The sequence below is a fragment of the Lynx rufus genome, unplaced genomic scaffold, assembly GCF_022079265.1.
Source record: "Lynx rufus isolate CCGP_SWC_20201006 ecotype Redwood Valley unplaced genomic scaffold, mLynRuf1.p SCAF_1, whole genome shotgun sequence".
Lineage (NCBI taxonomy): Eukaryota > Metazoa > Chordata > Mammalia > Carnivora > Felidae > Lynx > Lynx rufus.
The window spans coordinates 31,270,726-31,285,211 of NW_025814823.1; the positions used below are offsets into that span (position 1 = coordinate 31,270,726).

General features: G+C 38.4%; 1 pseudogene; it reads right to left on the reverse strand.

Annotated features, from left to right (window-relative positions):
- Nucleotides 1-346: 346 nt before the first annotated feature.
- LOC124508450 (polypeptide N-acetylgalactosaminyltransferase 11-like) lies at nt 347-1,528 on the reverse strand (annotated as a pseudogene).
- Between the last annotated feature and the right edge of the window lie 12,958 nt (nt 1,529-14,486).

The window sequence follows — 14,486 nt, forward strand, 5'->3', positions numbered from 1 at the left end:
CTCATTGGTGAAGCCCACATTTCCTCCCATCCTTTGGGAGTCGTCTTTGAGTTTCTCTCCTTCTTCACCTTGACTTCCAACGAATAAAGGAATAGCAGCATTAGCATCTATTCATCTCCTGCAGTGTACTGTATGTTCTTTGGGGACATAGGCTTAATCTTATTTATCTTCGAAGATCTACGGTTTCCTACACTTTCTTGTGCATGACAAATAAAACACTAATGGATATGAAGCAATGGATGGAACTAGAATCCTTTGTTTGTTTTTAATGCAGTTATATCATAATTTCCAAACAAAAAATTCCAATGTGTAGCATGTAAGGTAATCAATCAAGTCCTGCCTTAGTTCAGACCCTCCTCAAGTCTTCTGTGGTTTTCCTCTGGGTGATGTGACAATTTCCTAACCAATTTTTCTTAGACTTATTGTGCGTACTTCTACATTGTCCTTGTGCAGATATCTGCATTTCTGGGTAAATGTTATTTGGATAATGTTTCATGATTTACAACCTAATTTCTTCTTCATTTCAATATACTCACCAAAATTTCCATAGCTTTTGGTTCTCAGATCAGGTCTCGAGGAAAAATAATGTTCCTTATATTCATTCAACCAAACATGTACTAGCCTCAAAGAGTTATGTGTCATGGTGTCCTGACCTTTATGAGATCCACATGGTTGCCTTTTTTTCAGAAAATATGTCCTACTCTAGAGCATGGGATGGTGAAGAGCTTACCACTACACATTCAGATCCTAAGTGATATTTCTAAATCTTTTCCTTCCCAGATACACATGCCACTGTCATATTGTCCAAATCATTGAAATAGTTTCTGTTCATGACACACAATCCTCCAGCCATTGTGGGTGACTTTACTGGTGCATTGCCTCCATCTGGTCCTCATAGCTCAGAAAGGGAAACGAGATCTCATTTGAAGCATAGCCCCCAGCTGACTCCTCCCTGTACCACAGAGGACAACAAGCTATAGACAAGCACATCTGCACCGATCACATCAGTTGGTGGGCAAGCCATGGTCGGCCCGTCCTCCTGATGACATCCAGCCAAGCCTGCAGCCACATCACATTCACTTCACAGCGGCTGTCCAGCCTCAGCAGAGTTTCTGTAACACAGGCTGCTCCAATTGTTCTTCCTCAAAACATTCCCTCACCCTTTGTACTTCTTACTACTTTAATTTTACCAACAAGGTGTTTTTGGAGATATTTATCTAGCTCTCCTTCCAAATCATCAAAGTCACTAGCATCATCCACTAAGGCAATTTCATGACGATGACACGCTGGTGTGCCATCTGTAACTGTGCCCTGTCCTAAGCAAAATCAACACAGCTTCACTGTAGAGACAAGTAATAACACGAGTGACCAAAACATCAGTCAGGTGAAGATTTTCTTTACATGCTGCATTCCTTGTGGCTGGCAAATCTCCACTGGAACCCGAGTGATTATTAAAAACCATATCAAAGGCATGTATCTTATAGCTTAAATCTCTCAATTCCTGATCACTTCCATTAAAAATCATATTCAATTTAGGGGCGCCTGGGTGGCTCTGTTGGTTAAGCGTCTGACTTCGGCTCAGGTCATGATCTCACGGTTCATGGATTCGAGCCCTGCATCAGACTCTGTGCTGACAGCTCGGAGCCTGGAGCCTGCTTCCGATTCTGTGTCTCCATCTCTCTCTGCCCCTCCCCTCACTCACTCTCTGTCACTCTCTCTCTATCAAAAATAAATAAACATTAAAAAATTTTTAAAAATCATATTCAGTTTAGAAGAGAATTTCACATTGGTTTTTTTCTGGATCTTCAATATGATTACTATATCACAATTTTGTCTGCTTTGAACTATGACTCTAACACTGGACTTAGAGCTTGAGTGAAACAGGGATAGAATATTTTAGGAAATGATCCACAGGGCCTAGACCCCTTGATAGGCACATTCTTTTCTTTCTTTTTTTTTTTTTTAATGTTTATTTATTTTTGAGAGAGACACAGAGCGTGAGCAGGGGAGGGGCAGAGAGAGAGGGAAACACAGAATCAAAAGCAGGCTCCAGGCTCTGAGTAGTCAGCACAGAGCCCCATGCAGAGCTCAAACTCACGAACTGTGAGATCATGACCCAAGCCGAAGTCGGCCACTCAACCAACTGAGCCACCCAGGCGCCCCACTGATAGGCACATTCTTAAGCAACAGAATCACTTGACTGAACTTAAACGAAAAGCAAAACTGTCCAGATCACAGATGTAAAACGGCACCTCAGTAGATACAGCAAATTGTAACACTTAAACCATTGCAGACCTAGCGCCCCTGAAGGACTTTTTCAATTTCTTCCAGCAGAAGCAGCCAGAGCCAGAAACTGGTGCTGGAGGCTGAATGGGAACCAACACTGAGAGTGAGAATCTTCCAGATGCAGTCAGTGTGGGAGTGGGGATGCTTCTGTGGGCTCCCCATTGGGTCCTCATGCTGAAGATGCCAGAAAGACACCTTGTGGCACCAAACACCAGCAGCCCAGCACTGGGCCTTCAGAGACCCCGGCAATCGCACCCTCCCTCCCTGCCTCAGCGCAGGTGGGGAGGGGGTCAGGCAGGTGGAAGAGGCCTGGGGAAGCCTAACAGCCCAGCTTCCCGCAGGTTCCGGACAGGTGGCTGCCACCAGGCCACGGACACTTGTGCTACTATCTGTATCTTCCCTCTTTCTCTGTCTTCCCCCCGCTGAAAGAAATTAGCCAGGCTTTTAAAATTAAACAAGAGTTTTAAGAGCATGTCTTAGTAAATAACAAGGAAGAAGTTTGAACAATTGCATGTCTCTGCAATCCAATTTGAAGTGAATGGAGGATTATTTGAAATGGAAAAGATAGGACCAAGTCCCGAGTGAAAGGAACAAGAAGGAAAAGAAGGAAAAGGAAGAGTAAGGCAAAATAACAGTGCTCCATTGGTAACTAGCTGTCAATTCTTTTTTTTTTTTTTTTTTTTTTAAGAACCTGAAAATGTCCCTTTTGAGAGATATTTTAGTTTGGTTTCTGTCTTCTGGCATGGAGACTGGTATTTACCTTGAGGGCAAACAGCTTCTTTGATGTCCATGACTGCATTAATATATCTTTTTTTATGCAGAAGTAAGGCATTTTGTCTAAGCATGTGGCATACTGATTAGTAGATAGAAGGTGCTAAATAAACAATTTCTTGAATTAAAATGAAGAGTAAGGTTTGGTTTATTTTAAGACTCCTTTGGGATTTTATTTGTGGTGGCTATATAAAGTAGTAATTGAAAAATGTAAAAAAATATATATATATATACATATATATATATATATATATATATATATATATGTATGTATATTATCTACCTCAGAGTTGCCAGAAGGATAAACAAGCTAATGTTGCAGTCACTTAGTTCATCCTTGGCACACAGGAAGATCTCAAAGCGTTTATTACTTTTGTTGAGCTATTATCAGTAATGAACGCACATGGTACTTGTGTTTATATGTATGCGTTTTGGTTTCTACATGTATACATTCATATGTGTGCATATATTTTTAAATACTATCATATCGTGATTCATAGATATCTCTAAATTGACTTAAAATTATTCCTTCCTTCATTTTTGAAATTTAAATCATATATTTTTAAGACAGTGTACATTATTACTGCATAATGTGCTTTTCAGGGAATTTTTAAAGAGCTACCCTAATCTTTTATAGCTTTCAATGTTTTAAAATCTGTCTTTAAAATGTGGGATTATCCCCTTGAGTCTATGAGAAAAAGCCCAGTTTCCAAAATTGAAAGAATGTGTGTCATTTCTATCTACAGCACTGGCACATGCGAATTTTACAGGACTGGGGAAGATTAACTAGGAACTCTGTACGATGTAAAGGCATCTCTGAGAAGCAGTTGGAGATGATACTTGACCTTTTGAGGCTTCTCAGGGGATTGAAGTTAAAGCAACTCCAGGTGGTCTTCAGAATCACTTGACATTTCCCATAAGTGATGGGCCAAACAAGAAAAAGCCAGAGAAAGTCAAGAGTTACAATAAAGTTCCATTTCACCAATTTATTGAATGTATTTATTTAAAGTATCTCTTTGGCTCCACAGTTACTATATCCAAAATGCCTGTCTATACTCATCGTAACAACCAATATGGTACTTGTATTTATCAAAGCTCATCCTCAGGTCTTTTCCTTTGTAATAGCCTCCCCCTCAGAACTCTCAGTCAATTTTAGAGTTTTGGCAACTGCATCTGTGTTGATTATTTAAATCCGTGTTGCCAGTCCCAATATTTTTCCTGAATTCAAGATCCATATTTTTCACACCTGCTCTATATCTCCATTTGGATAGCCTATCAGTACCCTAGACTCAGGTTCTCCATTTTCCAAGATAAATTAGCATCTACTGTTTGATGTGCTCTGTACTCAATGCTGTAGATACAAAGATGAAAAAAAAAAAAAAAAACAATGGATCCACTTCCTGGGGGAGCTTGTGGTCTAAACCTCCGTCAACAAACTTCCCCCTCCCCAGTAAAAGGCCAAATAAACCTAATTCACAATAGGAGCTAGAAAGGCTTTCCCAGTACACAGTGGCAGTAAACTGCTTCCCCTGCTTTGTGAAGATTTTGCACCATACACATACCCGTATTATACCAGCTAACACATTTCATCAGAGTTGTTTCTTTGTACCAAGGGTCAGCAAACTACACACCACAGGTCAAATCTAGCAGTGGACTAGATCTTGGAGGGTGAATAGATTACAAGTTGTTAGAAAACCTGATTTTTACTTACTGGCAAAAAAGCTGGCTTCTCTAAATGTATTGTTCCTGATAAAGAATATCACCACCATCTGAGATTGCCAAACTGAAAACATTGGATTCTCTCTAACATTGCAAATTATTTAAATAGGTTACTTGCCATGGCATGTAGACGGGGGCTAGTCCAGGCTTTGTATATTTGTAATTTATGTGATATGTGGACTTTAAGAATTTCCTGGGGTGCCTGGGTGGCTCAGTTGGTTGAACTTCCGATTTTGGCTCAGGTCATGATCTCACAGTTCATCGGTTTGAGCCCCGCATCAGGCTCTGTGCTGATAGCTCAGAGCCTGGAGCCTGCTTCGGATTCTGTGTCTCCCTCTCTCTCTGCCCCTCCCTAGCTTACATTCTGTCTCTCTCTCTCCCACTCAAAAATAAATAAAAACATTAAAAAAAAAGAATTTCCAGTTTCTGTGCATAATTCAGGTGAGGGTCTGTGACATATGACTTTATGGTAAATCCTATGTCCGCATGCTCCTTTCTATTTTCACTTCCTTCCTCTCTAGTTCAGACCATTATGCTTCATTTGCATGTCTGTTATTGCCTCCTATACTGATTTTCTGGGGCTGACATAACAAGTCACCACAAGTTGAGTGGCTTAAAACAGAATTTATTCTCTGTTAGTTAAGGAGGACGGAAGCTTGAAATCAAAGCGTCGGCAGGATCGGTTCCTTGTGGAGGCTCTGAGGGAGGAACCATCCCATGCCCTTCTCCTACTTCTGCTGGTTGTAGGCAATCCTTCACATTCTTCAGTTTATAGATACATTGTTCCAACCTGCTCCATTTTCACATAACCTTCTTCTCTGTGTCTCTCTGTGTCTTCTCTTCTATAAGGACTCTGGTCATAGCATTTAGGGCCTAGGCTAAATCCCAGATGATTTCACTCTGAGATCCTTCACTAATACCATCATCTACATTTCCCATTCTGAGGTTCTGGGTACACATGATGTTCTTGTGAGACACCATTCAACCTAATACACATCTCAACTCATTTTCTACCTGGGTATTATTGTATCGCCAGAGTATCTTCATTATGTACAGTTCTGGACTTGTTATTTTGGTGCTCAAGAATATTCATAAAATTACAAATCCTCCTAAAAGATGGCATAAACACTGTTCCTTGATACTCAGTAGTAGTACTCCATGCTTTCTTTCTGGGTGTTTTCTTCTATATCTCTAAACTCTAGATAAACTAGCTTACTTCTTTTCTCAAAACAAACACTATGCTTTCCTACCCCGCCCCCTGTCTTTTGGTCATTCTTCCCTTTAACTACAGTGCAATTCCTACCAAATAACTCCTGATGAAAAAGTATCTATTATTCTTTAAGCCCCCAAACATAGACAATTTAACTAACAAATTAATTTACTAATTATCCTCCACTCAGAAAATTTGTTGCCCCCTCAAATTCATATGGGATGTTATTTCTCCCTTCTTTGAATAATAACAGAACAATTCATTTCTTTTGCATAGATTTTTATTGCTTATAGACCACATACAGATCTTAATATTATTGAGGTCTAAATATTATTGAGGTCATTTGCATACGTGTAATTTGTATATGTGTAATTTTTCTTAGGTTAAGAGCTAGGTGAACACAATGCCTGTGTTTTGGTCATTTTATAATCCCTGCAGTAGTTAGCCTAGGGTTTTAGGAACAATGTAACACCACCACACAGAAATTATTATGCTCTGAGGGATCATGCTGAACTGGTAACATATAGCTTTGAGATTATGGGCTTAATTGTTAGTGGAGATCTACCTTCTTTTTTTGTTAATTTTTTTTAACGTTTATTCATTTTTGAGAGACAAAGAGACACAGAGCATGAGCAGGGGAGGAGCAGAGAAGGAGACACAGAATCCAAAGCAGGCTCCAGGCTCTGAACTGTCAGCACAGAACCCAATGCGGGGCCTGAACTCACTGACCGTGAGATCATGACCTGAGCTGAAGTCAGACGCTTAACCGACTGAGCCACCCAGGCACCCCTGGAGGTCTACCTTCTTGACAATTTTGTCAAGAATGACATTTTTAAAATCTTAGAATATTATAAAGACATATAAATTAATTACTGACAACACCCAATTCACATTATAGAGCTTGCTAAATGAGATTATGGTAGATCCTCAGAAGATTTTTCCTGAGGCTTTATCTCCCTATACTCACCATGCAGTGATGTGTCCTTTTTAAGGGAATAGAAATTGCTATGAAATTGTGGTTGTTGCTCCAATTAAAGTTATCACATCCTTTCTTATAGGATATAGGAACTAAAGAGAAATAAATAATGCATACAATTGCCTTGCTCAAATATTTATCTCTCTAATCTACTTACAGAGATGTGTCCTTTAGTAAGAGAATGAATTTTGCCAGAGTATTGTTAATAGAATGAGTCCCTTGGTTGAAGTTGTGGGTAGAGTTACATGATGGCCATAATTTGTCTCTGAGATACAAAACAAAAGTGGATAAGACACCCTCTCTATTTTGCGAGAGCAATAGCCAGATAGTCTCTGCCAATGCTTTGGTGCTCTCTCTGTAGTCGGCGCCTAATTACAAAGGAAGAATGGCCAGGTTGGGGTCTCAGTAAATGAATGGCCAGGTTTTCTCTGTAGTCGGTGCCTAATTACAAAGGAAGAATGGCCAGGTTGGGGTCTCAATAAATGAATGGCCAGGTTTTCAATAAATGAAATACTCTCTCATCACACATAGTGGTGAAAACAGTCGAGATTTTATTTAAATACATTCTGTCCATTGAAACTGAAAGAATATAAAAGGGCAAATATAATCCTTTTGACAGGTGTATGTCCCTTAGTATCCTGGCATATTGCTTTCATTATAATTAAAAGATTCAAAGTATAACTTTATCCATAAAATAGAGTCACTCTAATTTTGTCCTAATAAACAAACACAAATAAACTGTTAACGTAAGCATGAAATAATGTGTATAAGCGCAGTACATGTGTGTTGGAATGAATGTTTCACTCCTCAATGACACAAAAAACATGTAGGTAAAATACAAGCATTTTGGACATGATGCCACTTGAAAGCTTTTTCTACAAGGTTTATGATGTACCGTGGAACAAGGAAGAGGCAAAGGCACTCTATTGTCTAGGGTTTGACAATAAAAGGTAAAGAAATTTCTCACATATATTGGATGTAGATCTTTAAAAAAACATGGTGTATGCTTTGCTGTGGCAAATATGTTTGATGGATTTCAGATATTATAGGAGAGGACCAACTACTGCCAACTACAGAGCTCATTCATCTACACTGTTTTCCTTACCAAAGGTCATGATTTCTTTCCTTTTCCCCCAAATCTACAAGGCTTTGTGATATTGACCTGAATACTTCTATGAAGAACTGTAAGTTGAATCACACAAAATTGGTTGAATAGAAGCAATTCCATGGGTCTTATCTCATTTGGGCTGTTGTCAGAGTAAAGAGCAATTTAATTGGAGAATAACAGGTGAGGAGTTATCTAAAACAGTGCAAGGACAAAGGGACCCAACACCTCCAGCCACCAGGGCCATCTGAGAGGCATTTGTTTGTTCTTCCCTCACAGTGAGCCACGGAGGCCAAGGAGACTAGAAAAACAGGCTGATCTCTTTGGTGAGTGCCAGAGATGTATAACAAGAGAGAAAAGCAAGGGGTCTGTCATACATGTCATATTTTCTGATCTCACCAAGAATCTGTGAGCTTTAATGCACTATTCAATAGCCCCTAACCATATATGAGCCAGGCCCTAGAGCCTAAGGGAGCCAGGGTGTGGCTCTGCCCCACTCTTCCCCCCATCCTTTCTGTGATTTATGGCCACTATATTGATAGGAAAATTGGGGTAAGAAGCACACCTGACACTCAGAATCTAGTATCAGTCCTGAGTAAGAAGGATGTGGTGCAGGTAGCAATGACACCAACCCTATAGTTACTCAGAAAGTGAAAACACATAGGTATTTCACTGGGAAACTAAGTACTATTCAGATGTATTATGCCCATTACTCTTAATTGCTCTCAAGAGCTATCAGCAAGACTAGGCCATGGAGAATATTTATACTAACTACAAAAAAAAATAAGGTTACATTTCTGCTGTGGGAGAAGAGACAGCTCTATATCTAATATGGATAGTTAGGACTCTAGACACAGATGTCCAGCCTGAGTTCCTAGACTATTGATTAGATCTGAGGTCCTGGATAGGTAATGAGGCAGACTTAGCAGTCGTTCATTCATGATACTTTATTCTGAAATTTTTCAGTACACTTTGAGGTAAGTATGTCTAACTCTAAGTAGACTTTTCTTTTGTCTTCTCAGGTTCTATTGAACCTCTTCAGTTAGTCCCATGCCAGTCTCATTTAAGAGAACTCATTTAAGAGACCCCTCATTTAAGAGAACCTATTAATAATTAAAATTCTGAGTCTGTGATTCCTCCAAGATTCTCCATAGTGTTAGCAAGTGTGGGAAATGTTCAGGATCTACTCACTCAACGTCTGTAAATGGCAGGCTTGGACTGGGAGACTCCTCATAGTTCCCATTTCACAGAATCTTCTATGTAATTGGGAAGTTGTAATAGCCGAGCTTTAAATGACCTTCTGGAAAGATATTATTTAATTAAACCCTGATTATGAAAAGAAGCCCAGTTATATTTGTATTCTCTTGATTTTCCCTAATTCATATCAGTGAGGGGATTATATATCATTATTCCACTTTGGTTTTGGTGAGAAGGTAAATTTTCCTCAGGAAAGCTCAACATGAAAAGTTCCCACTAGAAGTTATTCTATGCTAGATACACACAACTCAATTAGCTCTCCTTGTGTCTCCCATTCCTCATTCTCAAGACTGCATTACAACCAAGGATTATCACTATTTAACATTTCATAATTACCATTGCATAAGTGTCTTTCTAATCAAAGTGAAGAATTTCTGTTTGTTTACATCAACAGTAAAAACTTAGTCAAATAGGGGCGCCTGGGTGGCTCAGTCGGTTAAGCGGCCGGCTTCAGCTCAGGTCATGATCTTGCGGTCCGTGAGTTCAACCCCCGCGTCGGGCACTGTGCTGACAGCTCAGAGCCTGGAGCCTGTTTCAGATTCTGTGTCTCCCTCTCTCTGACCCTCCCCCGTTCATGCTCTGTCTTTCTCTGTCTCAAAAATAAATAAACATTAAAAAAAAATTAAAAAAAAAAACAGTCAAATAAACACCAAACCAAAGTTTGGCTGAAACCCACCAGTTACTTCCCTCTAGCAAGGAGGTACATGTATTGTTTCATGGACATAACGATGAAAACACTAATTTGAAAATAGCATCATATGCTAAATTTTAATGAAACTTTTGTTAGATTCTACTCACTGATACAGTTCTAATTTCTCAGAAGCTTTACAAATCAGGAAGATGTAATAGGAGACATTTAATGACCCGCTTGAAATATATCTTTGAATTATACTCTGAAAATCTTTTCATATCATCACCAACAGTGTTTATTTTATTTACAACTAGTCAAATTACAATGACAGGTTCAGAAAGGAAATCATGATGATGAAGATAAGTAGGTCTCTGTCTTAGAGTCTTAGAGAATTTCTTGATGCTATCAATTAGATTTCCTACTTCTAATCAAATTCTTCTTATCCATACTCAAGGCCTTAAAAAGGCTTAAGTAAACCTATTTCAGATAGGAGACATTGGGTCTATTATATTTTTCCTGGTTGATAGTTACACATATCCATTTTAAAAGGTACCTACTTATTTTAAAGCATATTGTGTTGGGGACATATAATTAAAAATAAAATCTTCTTCCAACCCACAAAGTGTCTCCACAAGGGAGTAGAGAAAGAAAATACTTTTATTTATGAATAACTATCAAATCAGAATGTGATGTACAAAACAGACAGCCCATTAAGAGATCACAAAGATAGAAAGAATACTCATCCCCTCACATAGCCAAGCAGATATAATTCATTACATGCATGTTTTCAAGATAAACAGTAACTAGTCCTCAAATAAGAGGATTTGACAGTATCATTTTTCACACAAGTAGATCCTAACTTTACCTGGTAATTGGGGTGACCACCTGTGTAGCTAGTTGACTAGTAGAGGTAAAAGAAACTTCTCATACCTTCATAGCAGGAAGTAGTTTTCCAACTTGGTGCAAGACACCCACTAAAATTAAACTCCCACCCTCCCACAGAAACTGGAAAATAGTCCTGCAATCTCCCTTGCTGTTTACATTTCAAAGAGCTTGCTCCTAGGTCTTTGAGAATAGCATTGTTGGGTCATAAAGCTGACAAAAGTCCTGTCTAGATTTCCAAAGGTCCTGTCTAGATTTCAAAGAAATGAGAAGTACTTACAATTACATGTTTTCTAACTTAAACTTTCTCAAACTTTCTAACTTAACTTTCTAAGAAAGTTGGGGGGGGTAGGAATAATCTCCTCTTTCATTTTCACAGGAAAGAATTAAGTCTTTTTAAATTTTTACTTGTCTGTACGTACAGTCATTTCCATGGCATCCCATAATACGCAAACAGGAAAAGACACAGTTTTTATCAATTAATTGTAACTTAGTGTTTCCTTCAAAACTCCCCAGTTTTCCTTAAGTGCTACCAGAGTATGCCACTGCAAAAATAAACACAAAATAAACAAAAAAGAAGGACTGAAAGGCAAATGGGGTAGCATGCTCCAGAAAAGACTTCTCCACAGTCTCATAGGCCTGGACTTTTTCCAGTTCCATCACCGAGAGTACCCTTGTACAAATCATTCAAAAGCATAAATGACAATAGATGCTGGAGAGGATGTAGAGAAACGGGAAGCCTCTTGCACGTCTGGTGGGAATGCAAACTGGTGCAGCCACTCTGGAAAACAGTGTGGAGGTTCCTCAAAAAATTAAAAATAGATCTACCCTCTGACCCAGCAATAGCACTGCTAGGAATTTACCCAAGGGATACAGGAGTGCTGATGCATAGGGGGCACTTGTACCGCAATGTTTATAGCAGCACTCTCAACAATAGCCAAATTATGGAAAGAGCCTAAATGTCCATCAGCTGATGAATGGATAAAGAAATTGTGGTTTATATATACAATGGAATACTACTTGGCAATGAGAAAGAATGAAATATGGCCCTTTGTAGCAACGTGGATGGAACTGGAGAGTGTGATGCTAAGTGAAATAAGCCATACAGAGAAAGACAGATACCATGTGTTTTCACTCTTATGTGGATCCTGAGATCCTTATGTGGAGGGGGAAGGGGGAAAAAAGTTAGAGAGGGGGGGAGGCAAACCATAAGAGACTCTTAAAAACTGAGAATAAACTGAGGGTTGATGGGGGTGGGAGGGAGGGGAGTGTGGGTGATGGGCATTGAGGTGGGCACCTGTTGGGATGAGTACTGGGTGTTGTATGGAAACCAATTTGACAATAAATTTCATAATAAATAAATAAATAAATAAATAAATAAATAAATAATTTTTTTTTTTAAAAAGCTATAAATGACATCTTTGATAAGATTATTTCTGACATTTGTCTCTTTGGCTTGCCCATAAATAGATTGTGCCCCCCATATAAACATCCATGTTAGCCTTCCTCTAGTATCTAAAGATGTTGGTGTGACCATCCTAAAGTCTCAATAAATATCTCGGAAATGTTTTCCTTTTCAATTTTCTTGCAAGGTATGATATATATATTTTTACTCTAAGAACACCAGGGGTTAGGCTTTCACAGTGGTACAGGCCCAAATCTCAGCACTTGGTTTTCATGTTTCTGACATATTTCTCTATTATCATTTGTGTATTTTCTTGTGGGTTATTGGGAAAAGAAAGCTCATGTTGCAACCAGGATACAGAAGAAGTAAAGAGGGAAAATTCAAAAGGTCAATGGAACATTGGGCAAGTATTTTCATCAGAAAAAAAACAGACAATGGATCCTTTTAGCAAGGCCAGAGCTGTCAGTTTCTTGTGTAAAACATAAAGTAAAAGAATAATACTCTAGAGAAACAAATCTAATGGGAGAGAGGGAATAATAAGAACATGCCATTTGAAATGCTCCCTGAGGAAAAAAATATAAATGCAAAGGTAAAAAAACTGATGTTCAAAGAGCCTTTTATAACTTTTATTTAAAAAGGTAAAAGTGAGAAACAATATGTCCACTTCAAGCTTGCTTCTGACAACACTTGAATAATAAAACACTTACTGAGAAACTACTGAGCACCAGGACACCTTCCTATGGTGGTCTAATTCACCTTGAAAATGAGGTCAAGTTACCTTGACAACTAGGCCCAGTGTTCCTCCAAAAGAGGTTCAGAAAGCCCATTATTGTTTCTCATACCTTAAAGGTTGTTTAACTGAATATTGGAAAGCACCTCAAAACTCAAGCAATTTTGCTAGTGCAATGAATAAAGTTATAACAGACGACATGTAGCTAATTGTATTTTCCATGGTTTTAGGAAAAAGTGGGAATATGTTAATAGATGTCTAAGGTTGCAATTCTTCAAACTGAAGTCTAAATTATTTATTTACTGAAATACTTGAGCGTCTGTGCTCCAAATATATACATTCCAGTTTCATATATATATATGCATATATATATATGCATATATGTATGTATATATATATGTAAAAGTCTAAGCTGTAAAAATAGTATCCTTAAAAAATTTATGATTAGAGTTGAAATTATGTGAAAACTATACATTTGAAAAATGAATAGAAAGAAACTGCATTGCCGTGCTGTTGTAAATACTTCAGCCTGCTTAGTCTGGCAAGACTATGTGCCAAAGACTTTGTAAACATTCCCTTATTTAATTTTTTATAACATTTCTGAAACAGAGGCATTATTTTATCTATTTTACAGAAGAAGGAAACGTGGTTCAGTGAGGTTTGTCACACTTAATAAATTCTCAGATAAGTTTAAATAATGTGTGCTGAGTACCCTGCCTCCTCACCAGATTCTCCTTACAGCGTGTTCTCTTGAGAAGACATTTTTTCTTTTAGGTCCTCTGTCACTTCAGGTTGCGCCGTGCCTCCAGGGCTTTCTCAGGGGCCTCTCCTTCCAGCTGGACAACTCACCCAACCCCATGACTCCAGATGCCACCATTATTGATTCCTAGTCATTTTTCAGACCTGAAGCCAAGCATAATATCCCCAGGCAAGACTTCCCTAACTTGCAAGAGAGATTAGACCTCCCTTCCATCTTTCATTGTATGCTATACTCTTCTTCAAACTATTTACCAAAATTTTCAATAACTCAATTAATATTTATTTATTTAATGTGTGACTATTCTGTGCTAGAATGTAAGTTCTATGAGGGCAGGGGCTCAATCTGTCTTGTTCACTGCTATATCCCCCTTATGTAGCACAGGACCTCGTACTGGCTGACAGAGTAAGTAGAGGAATAAATAAATAGATAAATCTAAAATTCTATTGCAAAATTCAAAATTCTGACTTCAAAAATACCTTTAACCAATAAGCTGGGCTAACTGTGTGACTGACCTTCTAGAACAAAGCCACTTAGCTCATGTGGATCTAACGAGCACAAATCTAATTCTAGGATGAGTTCCAATTGCTTCTGGGAGATTAAAGCATTAGAAACAAAACTTTGATTTCAAAATATCATTATGTTAATGATCACCAATATAAATAATGTCTTAATTTTTGGTGAGACAAAAACTACATTAAATTAGTGAATGCATTGTTGTTAATATAAGAAGGTAAAAGGGTCCGCATTCAGCACA